The 18,123-nt window shown below is 46.7% G+C and overlaps 1 protein-coding gene across 1 annotated transcript in view; it reads left to right on the top strand.

Moving 5' to 3' along the window:
- LOC141114274 (NXPE family member 1-like) overlaps positions 1-18,123 on the top strand; it is a 236,313-nt gene that overhangs the window by 75,010 nt on the left and 143,180 nt on the right. The window lies entirely within an intron of this gene.

The raw sequence follows: 18,123 nt of genomic DNA, 5'->3' as shown, positions 1-18,123 counted from the left end.
GTCTGTCGAACTTTTGGGGAAAAAAAGTCAGCTAGAGCCCACACACGATCGAATTATCCGCCGGAGTCCGCTCGTGTGTACGCGGCATTACTTGGACTGTCTACTTTTCAAAAAGGGGTAATTTGGGGGGTATTTCTACTGTCCTGGCCTCGAGAAATGAGAGGCCGTCAGTACAGCGAAGAAAAACACATTTTCTTAAAATATTTCAGTCTTTTTTAGTTTATTTGGCAAAAAAAAATAAAAAACCCAGCAGTGAATAATACCACAAAAGACAAACAAAAGAAAGCTCTATTTGTGTGAACAAAATGATAAAAATTTCGTTTTGGTACAGCGTTGCATGTCTGCGCAATTTTCACTCAAAGTGTGACAGCGCTGATAGCTGAAAATCGGCCTGGGCAGGAAGGGGGTAAAAGTTCCAGGAATGTGGTTAAACTCGAGAACAAAATACAATTCATATTGCCTTTACAAGTCACTAGATGTGTTGGCTGCCTTAGCTTTCCCTTTTTTTTTCTCTTTATTTTCACCTGGTATTCCTGCCTGTAACACAATGTTGTTTTTTCTGCAGGTATTCTTATTTTTTTGGCTTATTAAATAGATATTATAAAAAAAAAACAATTTTTCAATAGTATATTTAACAGACTACAAAGGAGCAAATAAGAGATGTTCATTGGTAAAGATTACTTTAATTTTAAATGGGTTTTCTGTTCCCACTGAGAAATTATATTCCTTCTTGTGCCTCTCAATAGTTAAAGGATGTGTGTCTTTAGAGAATGAAAAACAATTCCTTATAATTAGAAGAGGAAACTCTAATTGTTGCAAAGGCTGTGCAACACCAGGGCAGGGCCACACAGCTAAGATCCAAGGAACGAGGAGGAAGGTATTTTCCATTTGGGAGGCAATCAGGGGGCTGGGGGGCTAAACATCGATTGCACTGAAGGTAAAACTGTCTTTTAAAGCAAATTGTCCTTTAGGAACAAAACAATTGAACCTAGCTGCAGGATGTATGCTGGGGTAAAGGGCGCTCCCAATGCTCCTCGAATCCTGGAAACCGTCTAACGATCTTTTTCCAATCGATCATTCACATGTATGGTGAACTTGGTCGAATGAGCCCGGGAACAGCCAGATCAAATCTTTGTTCTCTATCCTCCGCTCCCGATCTCCCACATTCTGAAAATCAAGCACTAGGTGTTTCCGATATACTGATGCACTCCCCTGCTGGAAATATAGTAAGTGACATTTTTTAACAATAAACAAATGATACTACACTAATTCTGCCTTCCCTGGCTCTTTTTGGTGGAGCTTGATTTTCAGATGTGGGAGATTGGAGTATAGGTAACAAAGATTTGATCTGGCTGTTCCCGGGCTCATTCGACCAAGTTCACCATACATGTGAACAATAGATTGGAAAAAGATCGTTGGACGGTTTCCAGGATTCAAGGAGATACTTCATGTCTTATTGTCATTTGCTGGCCAGGGCCATCTGGTGCGTGCAATTTGTTGTCACTTTTGGGTGAAAAGTCACAAATATTATTTGGATTTTATTTCTCACATGGTGTTGGAGTTTAATCATCTAGAAAGAACTTTGGAGCTGTTTTGAACTTTTTGAGATCTATTTGAGCAATCGTAAATATATTAACCACTTAAGGAACAGGTCTTTTTTTTAGGTGTGTGTGTGTTTGGGTTTTTTTTTTTTTTTTTTTTCTAGAAAATTACTGTTATTTTTTTTTTCCCTAGAGAATAAAATGGCGGTCGTTGCAATACTTTCTGTCTTACAAGCGCACTTCTTGGGAAAAAAATACTTTTTTGAATTAAAAAAAAAAAATAAGACAACAGTAAAGTTAGCCCAATATTATTATAATATTTTTTTTTTTTTTTGTGAAAGATAATGTTACACCGAGTAAATTGATACCCAACATGTCATGCTTCAAAACTGCGCCCGCTCATGGAATGGCGACAAAATTTTACCCTTAAAAATCTCTTCTACAGGTTGCATGTTTTGAGTTAGAGGTGGTCTAGGGCTAGAATTATTGTTCTCGCTCTACTGATTGCGGCGATACCTCACATGTGTGGTTTCAACACCGTTTTCATATGTGGGTGCTACTCACGTATACGTTGGCTTCTGCACGCAAGCTCGGTGGGACAGGGCACGTTTTATAAAAAAAAAAAAAAAATTTTCTTTTTTTTCCTATTTACCTTTTTTTTTATTTTTACACTGTTTAAAAAAAAAAAAAATTGTGTCGCTTTTATTCCTATTACAAGGAATGTAAACATTCCTTGCAATATAAAAAAAAAGCATGACAGGACCTTTTTAAATATGAGATCTGGGGTCAAAAAGACCTCAGATCTCATATTTACACTAAAATGCAAAAAAAAAAAAAAAATTTTTTTTTTTAAGAGCGTTTTGACGTCGCTTGCGCCCTGCAGTATCATGGAGACGGGTAGGGGCCATCTTCCATGCACAGCCAGTGAGAGGACCGGATTGCCTCTGCCTCTGCCACTGGCTCCGGTAAGCGGAAGAGTGCGGCGGGAGGGGGGCTCCTCTCCCGCCGGCGATAAGTGATCTCACGGCGAATCTACCCCAGAGACCACTTTTATCTTGTAGCTGGCTGAACACTGGGATAACAGTATCCGTTCTCAAAGTGAGAACGTATATCGGCGGTCGGCAAGTGGTTAACACAAATAGCGCTTTCTTTTGGTGGTATTTGATCACCTCTGCGGTTTTTATTTTTTGCGCTATAAACAAATAGCGACAATTTTGAAAAAAACTGATTTATTTTTTACTTTTTGCTATATTAAATATCCCCCCCAAAAAATATAAAAAAAACCCTTTTTCCTCAGTTTAGGCATTTCCCCGTTCTTCCTCTCCGTGAGACGATCACGGGTATCCCTGCGGACATCGAGTCCGCGGGACCCGCGATCACACTTACAGAGCTCACGGAGGGCGCTCGCAAACCGCTTCTTAAAGTGCAACATACAGGTACGTTAATATGCCTGTACGTGCCCTTCTGCCAACGTATATCGGTGTGAGCCGGTCGGCAATCGGTTAGAAACAAACTGACTGAATTTGCAGCTGCAGGATTAGTTGAGAGCATAAAATCTGCTTCATGTCTGGTCCTTTTAACCCTGGCTAGAGCTCCCTTGAAATGTCTCCACCAAGGCCAGGACTGGGGGGGAGGCAGGTAGTTGCCATGTGCATTTTCATGTGATGGGGAGGGGGCACCACAAGGCAGCAGCCCATAGAGTAAAAGCAGCTACATCAAGCCACATACAGGGTGACGTTAACTTCTGTATGATGTCCAGCGGCATCAGTGAACATCACTATACGTTTGTAGCGCCCACCTGTTTGGGTGAGTGCTACAATAGAAAGTTAGGTGTTATGATAGGTCAAAATTGCCAGAATTTCACCCTGTGGTGTAATCTGGTGGGGTTTGATTGGCATGGGAGGTTTACTAGGGTAGAGGAGGGTGTGACCCCCTGCACTCTGCTTGGACAGTTTCCTTTGTCTTCTGGAGTTTGGCTTGGAAGATGGGAGGAATACAAGTAAGAGTGACAGGTAGCTTCTGGAAGACACCTCTGGACCAATCATTAATTTGTTGGGACAGAGACGGGACTTGTATAAAAGGCCGGGTCACATGCTTCCTGGGGTTCTTCTTGTTGGAGGATGTAGGATCCAGGAGGATTCGTGTGGGTGCTCTCCCCTTCGGGTGAGAGGAACATGCTCCCTGGTGTGGTTCTGTATGGGAAGAGAAAAGATCCAGGAGTGAGGATGTAGCCACTAGTACAGCGTTGGTGCTCTGCGTTATGTGGATGGAGGAGAAACTACAAGACATTCTTCTTAACCGTTGCCAATACTGACATACAGGGCCTGGGAGAGGATTTTCTATGTGCGACATGGATCATCACTCAAACACAAGTGAGTGTAACCCAGGGAGAAACAGAACTTCTGAGAGACTTGGTAGGGGTTAGTGTGCGGGTTCAGGAGAACAGAGCTGGGCCCTTGAGAACTAATACCCCGGAGGAATCCAAAAGTCATCTTCTGGATGTTATTCAGAGTATCGTTCATGGAGTTAGAATCAGAAGTACTGTAAAGTCGGGAAGTGGTAGCTAACAGGAAGAAGGAAAGACTCAATGCACAGAATTTATGCAAGATGGGAGTTTACTAATAAGGGCTTCTTACAATCTGGATGTAATACTGTATTGCAGAGGCGGCTCTAGGCTTTGTGAGGCCTTAGGCGAAACTTACACGTGAGGCCCCAATCATGCCCATAATAGGAGAAAAAAATTCAAGCAATAAAAATGGCTGCAAAAAGATGGACAGATCTAGCACATAGTTCATCAGCACCACATCCAGGGCACCCTACTCACCCATCAGACATATGCAGCCATTAAAACATCTGGGGCCCAGCAAGGTGGCAACCCCTCTAAGAATTTCCCGTGTCTTGGGAGAATGGGGAGGGGATGTCACTGAGTCATTCCACATCCACAGAGGAAGTAGAGTGGGGGGATCTCAGCACAGCGCAGGGGGAGAGAGAGAGGGGGAGGGGGAGAGAGAGAGGGGGAGGGAAGGGGAGGGAAAGGGAGGGAGGGGGAGGGAGAGAGGGAGAGGGGGGGGGGAGAGAGAGGGGGGGAGAGAGAGGGGGAGAGAGAGGGGGAGAGAGAGAAAAAGGGGGCGAGAGAAGGGGAGCAAGAGATTGTGAGCAATAGAGGAGAGTGAGAGGGGGAGGGATAAAGAGGGGGAGAGAGAGAGAGTGGGAGCAAGACATTGTAAGAGAGGGGGAGAGAGAGGGGAAGAGAGAGGGGGGATAGAGAGGGGGGGAGAGGGGGGAGAGAGAAGGTGAGCGAGAGGGGGTTGAGAGAAAGGGTGTGCAAAAGGGGGAGAGAGAGGTGGGGAGAGAGACAGAGAGAGGGTGGAGAGCAAGAGAGAGGGGGGAAAGAGAGAGAGGGGGGAGAGAGAAGGGGAAGAGAGAGAGAGGGGAGGGAGAGAGGGGAGAGAGAGCTGGAGAGGAGTGTGGTGAGAGGGGGAGAGAGGGAAAGAGAGAGAGAGAGAGGGGGGAGAGAGAGAGGGGGGAGAGAGAAGGGGGGGGAGAGAGAGAGAGAGAGAGAGAGAGAGAGAGAGAGAGAGGGGGGGAGAGAGAGAGAGAGAGGGAGAGGGGGGGAGAGAGAGAGAGAGAGGGAGAGGGGGGTAGGAGAAAGAGAGAGGGGGTAAGAGAAAGAGGGGGGAGGAGAGAGAGAGAGGGGGTAAGAGAAAGAGGGGGGAGGAGAGAGAGAAAGAGAGAGGGGGAGAGAGGGAGTGAGGGGAGTGACGGGGTAAGAGAGAGAGAGAGAGGAGGTGAGAAAGAGGAGGGTGAGGGAAAGGGGGTGAGGGAGATCTCTAGCCCTGTCCCTGTCTGCAGCCCCTCCTGTGCCCCATGTCCCAGTCTGTGAAGGCACTGGGGGGGCAAAGAGCAGGGAGGAGCTGGAGAGTGCTGGGGGCGGAGAGGGCTGGAGGGTGGGGGGGGGAGAGGGCTGGAGGCAGAGAGTGCTGGGGGGTGGGGGCCGGAGAGTGCTGGGGGGTGGGGGCCGGAGAGTGCTGGGGTGGAGGCGGAGAGTGCTGGAGGGTGGGGGGTGGAGAGTGCTGGGGGGTGGGAGCCGGAGAGTGCTGGTGGTGGAGGCAGAGAGTGCTGGAGGGTGGGGGCAGAGAGTGATGGGGGGCCGGAGAGTGCTGGGGGGTGGGGGCCGGAGAGTGCTGGAGGGTGGGGTCGGAGAGTGCTGGGGGGTGGGGGCGGAGAGTGCTGGGAAAGGTGGAGAGCACTGGAGGGGTGGGGGCTGGAGAGCGCTGGGGGGGCTTGAGAGGGGGGAGAAAGAATTGGAGTGGAGAGCAGGGGGGTGCTGACGAAATGGGGCGGAGCCAGGGAGGACAAGGATGGGCTGGAGAGCAGGAGGGGCGGAGCCAGGGAGTGCACAGAGGGGCCGGAGAGCACGGGGATGCAGAAAAAGTTAGATAGGAGGAGCGGTGGGGAGACTGCACATAGTGGATTTTTCCATATTACTCCATGCAGCCCCTGAATGATCACTTCTCCCCCTCTCCTTCCTGCAGACATTCAGCGGCTGCATGGAGTAATATGGAAAAATCAATTCCACTATGTGCAGTCTCCCCACCGCTCCTCCTATTCAGACACACAGGGAGGCTGCACGGACACTCACCTTCTCTCCGGTCGGCCAGGCAGCATAAGGTCAGGGTGAGCGGCACAGGCAGAAGGAGCAGCTCGGCTGCAGGTCCCACATGGACATGCCGCCCGCGTGCCTTGGAGCCGGGTGCTATCATCCAGCCGCTGCCGCCACCTAGAGACCTCTACTGTCCCGCTCCCCGCACTACCACCAGACCGGGATGAGACCTTGACAGAATCAGTGATTGATCACAGGCAGATTAGCCGACCGCGAGGCCCCTCTGACTGCGGGGCCTTAGGCGATCGCCTAATTAGAGAGCCGCCTCTGCTGTATTGTTCATCACTCAACCACACTGGAAGTCATTCGGAGTGACTTTTCAGTACAGTGCAGCCTTTCATATGGAAACCGCAATAAAGTTGTACATAGTTTACTTTCAATGACTGTCTGCATGTTCTATTTGTTTGGGGAAGAGGGGTAATGGAACAAGCTCCAGGGTAGAACGAACTTTTAGCCGCTCCTACGGGAGTAGGGCGCTACACGTTGTTACCTAGGGCACCATTTAGCCTGCTGGGAGCTTGTATGGAGGCATGCAAAGATGTGCTACTATTTACAGTACCCTGAAAAAGTATTCATACCCCTTTTCCACATTTTGTCATGTTACAACCAAAAAACGTGAATGTATTTTATGTGATAGACCAACACAACATGGCACGTAATTGTTAAGTGGAAGGTAAAATTCTAAATATACTGTATTTATTGGCGTATAACACTCACTTTTTCACCATGAAAATCAGGTGCAAATACCATGTGCGTGTTATACGCCAATACTTCAATTTTAGCTGCCTGGGAGGGGGGCAGGACGAGCACCGTGAGATTACATACAGTGAGAATCTCCTGTTTACTTGGCGTCCTCTATAATAGGAAGTCCCGTCTCCTGGGCCGCCATTGGACCACTGTTCTGTCTATCATAGGAGATTCTCACTGTATGTAATCTGTCGGTGCTCGTCCCACCCCCCTCCCTGTCCCCTCTAGGCTGTAGATGGGCATCGATCAGACAGCACTGATGGCAATGGTGAGGCTGCTGCACTGATGGCAATGGTGAGGCTGCTGCACTGATGGCAATGGTGAGGCTGCTGCACTGATGGCAATGGTGAGGCTGCAGATGGGCATTGATCAGGCTGCATTGATGGCACTGGTGAGGCTGCAGATGGGCACTGACCCTTATTTTGCTTCAAAGTTCCTTATTTAAAGAGTAAGATTTTTTTTTTTCCTGAAACTTCCCTCTTAAAATGAATGTGCGTGTTATACCCATGTGCGTGTTATACGCCGATTAAATATGGTATATATTTTTTTTTTTTTTTTTTTTAGTGGAACCAATTGCCTTCAGAAGTCACCTAATTAGTAAATAGAGTCCACCTGTGTGTAATTTAATCTCTGTATAAATACAGCTGTTCAGTTGAAGCCCTCAGAGGTTTGTTAGAGAACCTTAGTGAACAAACGGCATCATGAAGGCCGAGGAACACACCAGACACGTCAGGGATAAAGTTGTGGAAAAGTTTAAAGCAGGGTTAGGTTAAAAAAAATATCCCAAGCTTTGGCATCTAACAGGGCAATGTTCAATTCATCATCCCAAAATGGAAAGCGTATGGCACAACTGCAAACCTACCAAGACATGGCCATCCACCTAAACTATTTTTCTGCTGTATTTTTTGCAACTTACCAGTTGACACTCACCTCAGTCAGCTGACTTCACACCATGAGCTCCAACCCGGCATTTCTTCTGAGGTGTATGAACTAACATTGTCATGTCTTCCATACAGTGGTCTGTTGTGAGACATGATTTCCCATAGGTGTGCAGTAATCATCTTCCTTATGTTCTTTTATGTGTAGCGCTACCCCAAAAAAGATCACTGTTTCATGTTCCAGGTTCTATTCCTGCTAGTGCAGCAGCCAAACATACAGAGGGCCGAGGTTGCCTACCCCTGGTCTAGAAGTTGTCTTTTTAACAGTTTTTATTGCAGGTTAACTTGGATGGGGATTAACCACTTGACCACTGGGCACTTAAACCCCCTTCCTAACCAGACCAATTTTCAGCTTTCGGTGCTCTCACATTTTGAATGACAATTACTGTCATGTAATACTCTACCCATATGAAATTTTCATCCCTTTTTTTTTTTTTTTTTTTTTTTTTTTTTTCACACAAATAGAGCTTTATTTTGGTGGTATCTGCTTACTTCTGGGTTTTTTATTTTCTGTGCTATAAATGAAAAGAAAAAAAAAAAAAATTTCTTCATTTCTATTGTAAAATTTTGCAAATAAGTAAATTTTATTCATACATTTGGGCTAAAATTTATACTGCTACATATCTTTGGTAACAATAACCCAAATTAGTAGATATTATTTAGTCTGTGTGAAGGTTATAGAGTCTACAAGCTATGGTGCCAATCGCTGAAAATGGATCACACCTGATGTACTGAGGCCTATCATTTCTTGAGACCCTAACATTCCAAGGTATTTAGTAAGAGGCATGGTGAGTTTTTTTTTGAAGTTGTCATGTTTTTCCCACAATTCTTTGCAAAATTTAAGTTTTTTTTTTTTTTTTTTTCACACCAAATTGCCATAACAGGTTATTTCTCTCACATAGCATGTACATTCCACAAATGACACCCCAAAATATATTCTGCTAATCCTCCTGAGTATTGTGATACCACATGTGTGAGACTTTTACACATTCTGGCCACATACAGAGGCCCAACATTGAAGTAGCACATTCAGGCGTTCTAGGAGCATAAATTGCACATCTAATTTCCTTACAATCTATCACATTTTTGAAGGCCCTTCATATTTCTAACACATAGCATGAACATACCAAGAATTACACCCTAAAATACATTCTGCTGAGCAAAGGGTAAACAAAAGATTATCTGTGGTTTTAGTAGTGCCGTTGTCCACAGGAGGAGAGCCCTGATGCAGGCAGGGACGTGGTCAGTGACAGTGAATGGAATTGTCCAGGCAGCAGGCAGGAATTTTGTACATAGTCAGTACAGGCAGGGATACTGTCCATATACAGTCCAGGGTCAGTGCAAGTAGAGACCTTGCCAGCAGTGTCAAAATATTGGTCCTGGTAGTAAGCAGGAACATGGTCCAAGTAGCAGGCCAGGAAATAATGGGGACAGGGGTAGAGGCTTCTCCCACTCAAATCTCTTTGAAGCCTCCGAGTCTCCAGACCCTAATCGGGAATGAGAAAACTGAAAAATTAGTTTTTCTTCATCCAGAAAAACTATTCTGGAGCCCCTCACATGTGAGACCCCTGTGTTATGAAGCCCACTACTTCAGTAGCAGAGTAAAAGACCAGTCCAAGAGGCAGGCAAAAAACCTGGTCAAACAGTCCAGGGCCAGTTCCAGAGCAGGCAGAGGTAGGTACAGTTTAGCGTTGGGCAGAAGCGTGGTCATGTAACAGGCCAGGGTCAGTTCCGGAGCAGGTAGAGGTAGGTACAGTTTAGCGTTAGGCAGAAGCGTGGTCGTTTAGCAGGCCAGAGTCAGTTCCAGAGAAGGCAGCAGTATGTACAGTGGCATAAAGGTGTGGCGGTAAATGACAATTACGTTTACCATACTTCCCTAATAATGTATAGAAGTATGGTAACGGCGGAAACATTCATCAATACAATGGCCTGGTTGGGAAGGACAATAATACACGGTGTCTCTTCTAGTTCCTCCTCTGGAGCACACCTGGCATTTCTTCTGATGTTTCCGGCCTGTTTCATGGTGGGGGAGTCTCTCGGGAAAGTGGCGTTCGTGGAGTCTGCTCACTGAATCCAAGCGAATGCTTTCTGGTACGTCTTCAGGGTACAAAAGGGTGGAGATAATTTCTTCTTGGTACTGAAGATAAGATACGGGGCTCTCTGTAAATTTACGGTAAATAACAAAACTATTGTAAATGGCCAAACTGAAAAGATATATGGAGACTTTTTTTTTTATACCAAAAGCGGCTTTTTCTTGTGGGAAGGTAGGGTTCGATCATCTGATAATTTAAGTAGACTCCCCCCATGAACAAATTATAGTCATGGACACATTTTGGTTTCTGGATTGGGCCGTTTCTTCGGGGGATTTCCACGTAGGTGTCGTTGTGAGCATGTGGATGTTTCGTCTGTCCCTCCCACCTGAGAGCCAATATCTCTTCATTCCGCAAAGACACCGTCTCCCCTTGTCGTAGTCTTTTTCAATAACGAGCCTTTGCGGGAATCCTTTCCTATTGGCTCGCACTGTACCACACGCTGGAGTGTCCTTGCGGTAAAGATTGCGGAAGAGGGGCAAGCTTGTATAGTAATTATCTACATAAAGGTGGTAACCCTTTCCAAGGAGTGGATATACAAGCTCCCAGACAACCTTTCCGCTGGCTCCGATGTACTCTGGACATTCAGGGGGCTGTCCCTTCGTACACCCGGAAGGCGTAGATATACCCCGTTTCTCGGTCACATAGCTTGTAGAGCTTAACCCCATATCGGGCCCTTTTGCTGGGGATAAACTGCTTGAAGCCAAGCCTGCCTGTGAAGTGGACCAATGACTCATCCACGGAGATATTTTGGTCGGGGATAAATAACTGGGGGAATTTCTCTGAGAAAAAATTTAGAAGTGGCTGAATTTTAAATAATTTGTCATGTGATGGGTCATTATAGGGAGGGCACTTGGTGTTATTGTAATGAAGGAAACGCATTATCATGGGGTATCTTGATCTTGCATAATGGATGAATAGATTGTCATGTGGTGGATGGGGTTGGTGGATTAATAGGAGTATAATTCATTTTTTTTTTTGTGAGTCCCATATTAAATGTTAGGCCTAAAAATAATTTAAATTCCTCCACTGTCAATGCTCTCCACTCATAGGGACGGGCATAACTTGAACCAGTTTTGCTTGTTATGAATTATTGTGCATAGAGGTTGCACTGGGCCACAATGGAGGATAATAGGTCTTGGGTAAAAATTTAAATTAAAAAAATCAATAGGGGAAAAATTCTCTGTGTTCACCTGAACACCTGGCTGGGTGGTGAAAGGGGGGATGTTTGCTGCTCTTGAATTAGGGGGAAGCCACAGAGGGTTTTCAAGGGCATAGGGAAGGCCGGCATGGGTCCTAACGCTTTGGGGCCGAGATGACATCCCGCTAGTTCTTAGCCTTTGCTGCAGTGGTACTTTATTTCTTCTGGATGGCACTGTGCTACTGGTAGATGGCACTGAACTGCTAGTTGATGCCACTGCATTTCTGGTGGATGGCACGGAGCTGCTGGTTGATGCCACAGCACTACTTGTGGTAGCCTGATGCTCCATGCCAGAATGCCTTCGTTTCATGGGCACACTTTGTTCTTCCTCCGATTCTGTATCAGACCCACTGCTTACAATAGGTTCATATTCTGAATCAGACACAGACTCGGAGAGCTCCCTGCTCGTCTCTTCGGTCAAGCTAAGCTGTTGGTATGCCTCCTCAGCGGAAATTTTTTTTTTTTTGCCATACTGGTGACTGTGGGCTGTGGTGACAAACTGCTGTGGTAGGGACACTTGGACAGATATGGCTGCACTGATGGGTGCTGATGAGGCTGGTCTGATGAGGGTGCCCTGCTGGGTACTGATGAGGCTGCACTGATGTACACTAATGCATCACACTGAGGATGCACTGATAAGGTAGCACTGATGGGCGCTAATAAGGATCCACTGATATGGTGGCACTGCTATTGGGTACTGTAGTGGCACCGATGTGTGCTGTAGTGATGCTGATGTGGTACTGATGGCACAAACGAGCACTGTATTGGCTCTGAGCACTGTAGTGGCACTGATGGAGCACTGACGTGGAACTGTGGTGGCAGAGGTGGCACTGATGGGTAGTGTGGTGGCACTGATGGGTAGTGTAACTGAAGGGCACAGATTAGCACTTATGTGGCACTGCTGGGCACTGTAGTACTGGTCACTCACTGTTTTTCACTCAATCTCTCTTCTCTCCTCTCACGCTGTATCGGTGCGAGGAGAGAACTGGGACCTTTGCATGACCCCAGTTTGACATTGTGATCGCTCCCTCATTGAAGGGAGCGATCACGTGGTAAAGGGCCGCTGTCATTGGCCCTTTACCGCGATCCGTGTTGCGCCGGGTCCCGTGAACCTGCCGAGCACGGACACTTCAGTGCGCGTGCTCCACCGCGCACGCGCGGTGCAAGAGTTCTGGAGGACGTCCATGGACGCCCGCCCAGAACAAGCCGACCGCGTTGTAGCCGTCTTTTGGCTATGACCCCGTCGGCATGTGGTTAAGGAGCTGTGGGATACTCCAGAACTTTGCACAGGAATATGAGGATACTATCCCCCTAACAGCAGCTTCTTGGCACAGTCCTCCAAACATTAGTACATGAAGTGGGCAGCCTGGCATTTGCAGTGTCCCAGGCCAGGCCTGAATGTAGCAAGGGTTGGCAACAGCACAGTCACTGAGATCCATACTCGCGGTATCCCCTGGGCTTGGATGTCTCCTCAGACTCAAGCAGGCAGACTCCTCTGCAGCACCTCCCAGATGAGATCCTCAGTTGCACCCCTCTTTTGGTTCCTCAAGGGCTGGTAAGCAAATGGACTCACCTGAGATAAGCATGGCAGGTGGAAGCGTGAGAAAGATGGCCAGGGAGGGCAGACAACCCATTCCTGAAGAACCTCTCCTACTGGAAAGAACGCTGCTCTCAGTGGTTCCAGACTATTCATAACCCCCCCAACCACTATCTGGACACACCTCTTCAGGGATTGGTTGGAGCTGCATACATTTTCAGGCTGCCTATTTGACTCTCCCACCCATTATATTCTGGAAATCTTCAGAAAACTGGGGGAGCAGTCAAACCTACAGCATGCAGAAGCCAGGACAGACCAAAGCAATCCCACCTTCTGCTCTTCCAATTACATGAAAGCCAAAAACTAAATTTGCCAAGTAGGGGAGGAAAGGCTAATGTGTTTCACACATAAACTGTGCTTTATCAAAGCTTAGCTAGCATCTGTGAACTGATATTACCCCTTGTACATGTTGTGCTTCTCATGATTTTAAACTAATAAAGGTGTTCTGGATCTCAGCTTGGGGGTGCAGCCATCCGGATTTTTTTTCCTTGATTGCTACAGCTGCGACTGGGCGAGCACCCTGCACAAGGAGATCATGCCGATTGAGCCAACTCCTCTTTCAGCAGCGTGATCATATGTCTGTATTATCCTGTAATATTGAAGGTCAACATCTTTTGCGTGTGATACACTTTAATGGATTGATTTGGCTACAGTTTGCATGGACTTTTGTTGAATGGCATTGTTCCTCTATTTGCGTTCATGTAATCGCAAAGTTTCCTGTTGATTAATTTATGTTTGAGGTTGATGGTTGCCTGAAAGCCTGTATTACACATATGGTTTATTTACTATCCTACAAAAGTGCAGCGCTCTCCTTCAAATAAATCGAATGCATGAATCTTTCAATACATAAAGTGCATCAGTGACCAAAAAACAATATAAAATATATCTATATATAAAAAAACTACTATATGTATAAATCAATCAGTGAGTCCATCTTTCAACAAAAGTCCATAAAGATAGATTATCTATCTCTCCTCCCTCTTTTCCCCCCTCCCTCTTTTCCCCCCTCCCTCTTTTCCCCCCTCCCTCTTTTCCCCCCTCCCTCTTTTCCCCCCTCCCTCTTTTCCCCCCTCCCTCTTAGTCTTGTCTCTGTGCTGTTTGGCGTATTATAAGCGGGACACTTTGTGGCATTTGTGTAGTAATGGCTTTCTTCAAGTGCCTCCCTATTGTGCATCTTGAAATAGCCACACCCCATGTTTTCAGAGAGTCCTGTATTTCACCTGTAAGCTATTTGTGGGTATTTCTTTGCATCCCGAACAATTTTCCTGGCAGTTGTGGCTGAAATTTTAGTTGGTCTACCTGACAGTGGTTTGGTTTCAACATAACCCCTCATTTTCAACTTCTTGATTAGAGTTTGAACACTGCTCATTGGCATTCTCCGTTCCTTGGATATCTTTTTATATCCCTTTTTTCCTGTTTTATACAGTTCAACTACCTTTTCCCTCAGATCCTTTGACAATTATTTTGCTTTCCCCATGACTCAGAATCCTTCTTTGCTTGTTGTGTATATGGCCCTTGGGGCAGGGGAATTGCTAGGTCTACAAAAGATCTGGCGCTAGAGCCCATAGCAGCGAAGTAAAGGGGCATACACATGTATATAATATACATGTGTGTGAATATTTTATAAACCTTATATATTATCATTACATCAGGGTCCCCAGAGAGCCTCCCCCTTGCATCGGGGTCACCAGAGAGCTTGTCACGTTACCTGCCATAAGATGCAGATTGTCACTTTCCACGTCACCTACCACCAGATGCGGATTGTTACATACAGAGAGGCTAGGGTATATAGAAGAGAGGCTAGTGCGTATATACAGAAGATAGGCTAGGGGAGTCGTCCCCGTTCCCCCCCCCCCCCCCCATGGTGTGCACTCACCTGCTCAGGAGCTCAGTGAGAGAATGTTCCTCCCGACTTTATAATATGGGTGGAGCAAGTGAGGAGACTCGCTTTCACACTGATCTCCTGGCTCTAGATGTCATCGAGAGTGCCGCGGCCGTGCGGAAAGCGTTGTCATTGTCAGGCAACCTGGGACACTCTCTCATGGTAGGGCCAGCCCTGGACTCAGGGCTATGGGCCCCAGATTTGAGGGTTCAGCCTCAATAGCCAACCCCAAGTGACACCACTGCCTTGGGGTACTATTCCACCCACTGATACTAACAATGGGGCATAATTTCCCCTCCACTGAGACCATTCAAGGGGCACAATTCCTTACTCACAACACCAACAATAGGGTACAAATCCTACCAATGACACCAACTATGGGGGCACATTTCCTCCCAGTGACACCAACATTTTGACCCAATGATGGCACATAATTCTTCCCAATGGCATCAATGATGAGCACTATTCCTCCCACTGGCACCAACAATGGGCACAATTCCTCCTTCTGATGTCGGGACCTTTTCTTACTCCCAGTGCCAACAGTCTGCCCCCCCTAAAGTTTGATGGACAGTAAGTTGGCCCCCTGGTTAGTAAGTTTGGAGATCCTTGTTGTAGACCAGTGGCGGTGCGTCCATTAGGGGTGCTCGGGCTTCGCCCCCTCTATCACACCACCCCCCCCCTCTGTGTAGTATGGATAGATTCATGCATAGCCACCCCCTATTCAGGCGCCTTTTCGGACGCTGGGCGTCTGAATTCCAGCAGGAGAGGTTTTGAAGCACCTGATTAGAGCCGTAGGCTCTAATGGGCTTCAAAAAAGGTGAACTCAGGGCGCAGAGCATTGCGCTACGAGCCCACCCAGATGTGTTAGGAAAGCGAATATTCATTTGCTTTTCTAACACTGAACTGCCTCTCAGCCAATCAGGAGGCGCGAATCTAATACCTGTCACCTGATTGGCTGAAGGCACTGGCGCTGTGATTGGATGCCTAGCAGAAGGAAGACTAGGCAAATGGAGGACACAGGAGCCGCCGCCATCACCCGCTGCTCATCCCACAGCTCACCGCCTGACCTGCTGCCTGATCTCCTACCAAGATGAGGTAAGTGTCAAGCAGTCAACGGGCAAGCGGGGGGGGCAGAAAGAATGTTCATCCACCCCCCCCCCCCCCCCCCCCCAAAAAAAAAAATTTTGAGCACCAGCCGCCACTGCTGTAGACCTACAATGGACAATCACACAGCTTTTTCTCTGATCACACTGTGGTTGCACTTACTGATCACATAAACTAAATAATTTGATTCTAATGTAGTCAAGGTTATGGCTCAGAGAATAATCTATTTTAGAGGACATTCATTCTTAGAGAACAGGGATGTAACTGACAGTTCCCAACAGAATCAGATAAGGAAGTTCCCATCAGAAACAAGTAACTAAGTTCCTCTTTCCACTTACTGTGCAACAAGTGCTTTGAAAAGTGTGACCTGCTTCTTAAAATAGAGTTTTAAGTTGCAGGGTGTTATTACTGATAATACCAGCCGCTTTTTTTTTTTTTTCCTTGTCCTCAACATAGTATGGTATGGTATGGTATGGTATGGTATGGTATGGAACAGCCTAGTTTTCTTTCTGTCTGGAAATATCTTAAATATCTTTAAAAGGTCAGGGTGAGCAGTAATCTGTGTTGCTGGGGAGTATCTTCCATGTAACAGTTGCACCCATTTGCATTAAAGTGTGGGATGGTTAAAAAAACAAACGCACATACTTACCTGTTGTAGAATGTGTCTGATGCTGCCACTGTCCCTCAAAGGCTCTAAGCTTGAGAACTGAGTGATCATGTGACTGCTGATCACTCAGTTCATGGGCCTGCTCTATGCACAGAGTGGCGACTGTCAGTCACTGTTCTGTGCTCTGACCCTCCAGTGCTCACTGGAGCGCTGGGCAGGAGAAGGGGTGGGAGTGGCTGGCTTAGGCTGTAAGCAACTGAGGCAGCTGCAGATCATGCATCTAGGTGGGTTTGAGCAGAGAGAGTCTGTTAGTGTAGCAAGGACTGTCATTTGTTCCAGCTAGATGAAGCTCTAGTATGAGTGATACAAAGTTCCATCAGGGGACAGAAACTGGAGTGGCTCTGTGATGTCAGCTGACAGCAGGCTGCAGTCGGTTGCTGATTCTGGGTCACTAGAGAGCACAGAACTGCACACTATAGTACCTGGTGGTGTCTTCTTGCTAGTAAAACAAGCTATTTGGCGTAAGTTACTGTAACTCAACCAGGAATGATGAATAACTACAGGACAAACGCTTACTTTTGTTCCATTCCTTAATTCATTAAGAAAATGTAGCTATACGTTCCAGTGGTGTATTAAGGTTTTGTGCTGCCCTAGGCCTGACTAAATGCGTGCACCCCCTAATTTAAATATGACACACGCCTTCCTGTCAAGGCCACACCCATTCCTGTTTAAGACCCATCCTGTCATCTGTAAACCACACCCCTTCAGTGCCTTAAATCAGAGCAGCTTAAGAGTTCCGCCTCCCCAGTGTGGCCTCATCAGTTGCCATCAGTGCAGCTTAAGAATGCCGCCTCATTAGTGGGTGTCAGTGCCCATCAGTGCAGCGCTGATTCATCAGTGCTCAGCCCAATGGTGCAGCTCATCAGTGGCCATCAGTGCAGCCTCATCAGGGGCCACCAGTGCAGCCTATCAGTGCCCATCAGTGCAGCATATAAGTGCCCAATGGTGCAGCTCATCAGGGGCCACCAGTGCAGCCTATCAGTGCCCATCAGTGCAGCATATAAGTGCTGACTTGTCAGTGCAGCCTCATCAGTGGCAATCAGTGCAGCCTCATCAGTTTTATAATATCACAGCCTATTAGTGTGTATGAATTTATGTATTGATTATCGCACGGAGCACTTTGCAGTACATGAGTTTTCACTGTGGACTGTTTAAAATTCCACCCAAACATGGAAGCTTTGCTTATCTGCCCCCCCCCCCCCCCCGGTGCCACATTTGGCACCTTTCTGGGGGCAGGGGGGGGACCGGGTACCTGTTTTTGACTCCACTTCCGGGAGACGTTGCCATCCCTTGGAAGTTTGGCCTTCCTCTGCCGCCATGCCATTCAGAAAGCGCAGCTTGCTTTGCACATGTGCAGTATGGAACCAACTGTGAAGTTTCAAAATTTAAAAATGATTATTCCCGCGCTATCATGTGTAGGTCTATAAAAGGATGGAAAAGCCGCTTCCACCGAATAGGGTCCACGTAAACCCTACATAAACAATCGGATAATTGTACAGTATGGTGCTGCACTAATCCTTCAGTAAAATAACAGTAAAGCTGAAGATAGCAATATAGCTGAAAGTGCAGATGTCACTAGTGGAGAAGATATAACAGCTGATTGTGTTACAATTGAAAAATCATTAAATATATCAAGCTGGTGAGCACAGATAAAAGTGCAACACAAGAAATAAATATTATGAATATAAATAAC

The sequence above is a fragment of the Aquarana catesbeiana genome, linkage group LG12 (assembly GCF_042186555.1).
Source record: "Aquarana catesbeiana isolate 2022-GZ linkage group LG12, ASM4218655v1, whole genome shotgun sequence".
Taxonomy (NCBI): Eukaryota; Metazoa; Chordata; class Amphibia; order Anura; family Ranidae; genus Aquarana; species Aquarana catesbeiana.
Note: the sequence above shows the minus strand (reverse complement) of the source record. Positions and strands in the feature narration are given on the sequence as shown.